The sequence below is a fragment of the Bos indicus genome, chromosome 11 (assembly GCF_029378745.1).
Source record: "Bos indicus isolate NIAB-ARS_2022 breed Sahiwal x Tharparkar chromosome 11, NIAB-ARS_B.indTharparkar_mat_pri_1.0, whole genome shotgun sequence".
Taxonomy (NCBI): Eukaryota; Metazoa; Chordata; class Mammalia; order Artiodactyla; family Bovidae; genus Bos; species Bos indicus.
In genome coordinates this window covers 7731388-7734825 of record NC_091770.1, presented here as the reverse complement: position 1 = coordinate 7734825, position 3438 = coordinate 7731388, and the positions used below count along the sequence as shown (strand labels likewise).

General features: G+C 35.3%; 1 non-coding gene across 1 annotated transcript; it reads left to right on the top strand.

The window, feature by feature from the left end:
* The first annotated feature begins 1662 nt into the window (after positions 1-1662).
* Positions 1663-1765, top strand: LOC139186035 (U6 spliceosomal RNA). The gene has a single exon (XR_011569604.1). It is a non-coding gene; the product is annotated as a U6 spliceosomal RNA (small nuclear RNA).
* The last annotated feature ends 1673 nt before the right edge of the window (positions 1766-3438 follow it).

Below are 3438 nucleotides of genomic sequence, written 5' to 3'. Positions count from 1 at the left end.
AATCCAAGAGAGGGGATCTATGTATGTGTGCGGCTGATTCACTTTACTGTACAGTAGAAACTAACACAACATTGTGAAACAACTATACCCCAATAAAAATGCCAAAAAATATTTTTTTAAAAAAGAAAAACAAAACAAAACAAAACAAAATTTAACCCAATAGGAAATCAGGGAAGGCTTCACGGAGTAGCAAACATCTAAATTAAATTTCAAAACTTAAAATTACGTGTTGTTTCACACTTGAGATCTCAGAGGCCCAGAATTGCTCCAATCATTCCAATCATGCAAACAGCAACATAAAGACTAATCCTTATAGTCTCTGAAATAGTACTTGAAAAAAATTACGGTAAGAATTTATTCGTTTAACTTGTTTTGATCACACAGATATCAGAACTGACCCTCTGCAATTCTTAAGTTTGGTACGAAATGAAAGGAAACAGCTATTTGAATAAGCTCCTTAAAGTGAGGGCAAAGCACAGTCCTCCTCTTGACCATAGGTGATTTCTCTCAGGATCTCTTAGAGTCAGATTTTCTAACAGAACATATCAACTCCATCACTAAAGTATCCAAAAAAAATTAATAAATATATTTACATAGGATATGGGCTTCCCTGGTGGCTCATATGGTAAAGAATCTGCCTGCAATGCAGGAGACCTACGTTCGATCCCTGGCTTGGGAAGATTCCCTGAAGAAGGAAATGGAAAATCCACTCCGGTATTCCATGGACAGAGGAGCCTGGTGGGCAAAGAGTTGGATACGACTGAGCAACTTTCACTTCACTTTCATTTCACAAGGATATAAATATATAAGAGCCATTCATCAGGAAACTGAGATCATCTCTTCTAAAAACAGCATTTCTGCTTTTATTGGTCATTTATTATTTCCCTTGAGAAATTTTCTAAAAGGCTCATATAAAGACTCTATATTCAGTTTCAATAAAATAAAATAAAGTCCAGCTTTTGGAACTGGATCCAGTCCATGAAATAGCTCCAATACTTTTTCCTCTCCTATATAATTGTCATTTTGTCATAATTGTCTTAGAGGATGTGTTTTATTCGTTCAACAAAAAAGACTATTCTGTGAATGAGAGAAATTGGCAGCAGCTTTTGGTATTAACTACCTGTGTCAGTACAAAATTTCCCTGCTAACATTTCTGAAAATGTTTCACATGTATTTTTGACAGCATCTTAAAATATTTAAGATTTATATATTTTAGTTGTACCACAAGATTCGACATATTTTAAAATAATATATATGTTTGTAATATTAATATATAAAATACCTTAGAAATATATTTAGAAACCTAATAACCTTACAGAGTAAGTAGATCCAGGTCTCACATTCCCAGGATAGACTTGAGAAATTGCTGGGCTCTCTGCAGACTTGGTGGATCCAGGGGCATGTGTGACTGTCTACAGGTGGGACCACAGGGAAAGTCCACTTAGGTTATACTACACAAAAGACACTTCCCTGAGGGAAAAGAAGAATCAAATACAGTCCATTCTCTGTTTACCAAGCTTTATATTTTGCTTAGGCTGGATTAGGTGGGAGGAAGGGACACTTTATTCTACACAGAGAACTAGAGGCTCACAAAGCCACCAGCCCCAAATATGAGTCCTTCTAAGGATATAACCATTGAATTGAAAGGGAATTATTCAGTTCTTGCTTTGGCAGCACATATACTAAAATTGGAATGATACAGAGAAGATTAGCATGGCCCCTGTGCAAGGATGATACGCAAATTCTAGAAGCATTCCATATTTTTGACATTTCTCCAAAGAAGACATACAGATGGCTAACAAACACATGAAAAGATGCTCAACATCACTCATTATCAGGGAAATGCAAATCAAAACCACAATGAGGTACCATCTCACGCCGGTCAGAATGGCTATCAGAAAGTCTACAAACAATAAATGCTGAAGAAGGTGCGGATAAAAAGGAACCCTCTTATACTGCTAGTGGGAATGCAAACTAGTAAAGCCACTATGGAGAACAGTGTGGAGATTCCTTTAAAGACTGGAAATAGAACTGCCATATGACCCAGCAATCCCAGGGCTGGGCATACACACCAAGGAAACCAGAATTGAAAGAGACATGTGTACCCCAATGTTCATCACAGCACTGTTTACAATAGCTAGAACATGGAAGCAACCTAGATATCCATTGGCAGACGAATGGGTAAGAAAGCTGTGGTATATATACACAATGGAATATTACTCAGCTATTAAAAAGAATGCATTTGAATCAGTTCTAATGAGGTGGATGCAACTGGAGCCTATTATACAAAGGGAAGTAAGCCAGAGAAAAAAACACCAATATAGTATATTAACACATATATATGGAATTTAGAAAGATAGTTATGATGACCCTATATGCAAGACAGCAAAAGAGATACATATGTAAAGAGCAGACTTTTGGACTCTGTGGGAGAATGGGATGATTTGAGAGAACAGCATTGAAACATGTATATTACCATATGTGAAACAGATCTCCAGTCCAGGTTCGATGCATGAGACAGGGTGCTCAGGGTCAGAGCACTGGGATGACCCTGAGGGATGGCATGGGGAGGGAGGTGGGATGGAGGGTCAGGATGGGGGACACATGTACACCCATGGCTGACTGATGTAAATGTATGGCAAAAACCACTATAATATTGTAATTAGCCTCCATTAAAATAAATTAATTAATTTTAAAAATTCATGAAATTGATGCATAGGAGAAGTGTAATTATATTCAGTGAGTTTTACGCCTTTGCTTTGTTTGGAAGATGATAGATATACTAATTTATATTGAATTATAATAAATAAAAATAACATGTTTAATTTCTAGATGTGGACATTCACTAAAATAACAGTAATAATCTATAAAAAGCGGTATGCATAATATATACCTCTTCACATACACAAAAAATTATTAACTATAAAGTAAAATTATTTTAAACAGAAAAAGTAAAAATACTGTAAAAGAAATAAAACCCAATTGTTGCATACTTTGTAGCTTAGTCATACACAATATTTGCAAAAATTGCAGAATTACTTGATATTAGTCTAATTACAAGCAACATACTAGGAAGTCATTGAATCATATCTAAGTATAAACATCAAGGAGATACAGTATGAAAAATAAAGGAACAAACTATATTTAAAATATGGATATAAAGACAGTAAGAAATTCCTAAAAGTGTTGAAGATCACTGCTTCTGAGAATTAGGGGGAAGACAGGACAAGTAGATGATAAGTTTTCACTGAAAGACTTACAGAAATATTTTTACATTGGTGAACTGAAACAAATCAAATTAAATTTTTAAAGAAATAAAAATCTTTATCCAAGAAAGATTTTTTAAAAGGCATGGATAATTAGCTCAGGCAATTAAGGGCTTCAATCCCCGGAGGAGGAAATGGCAACCCTCTCCAGTATTCTTGCCTGGAAAATTCT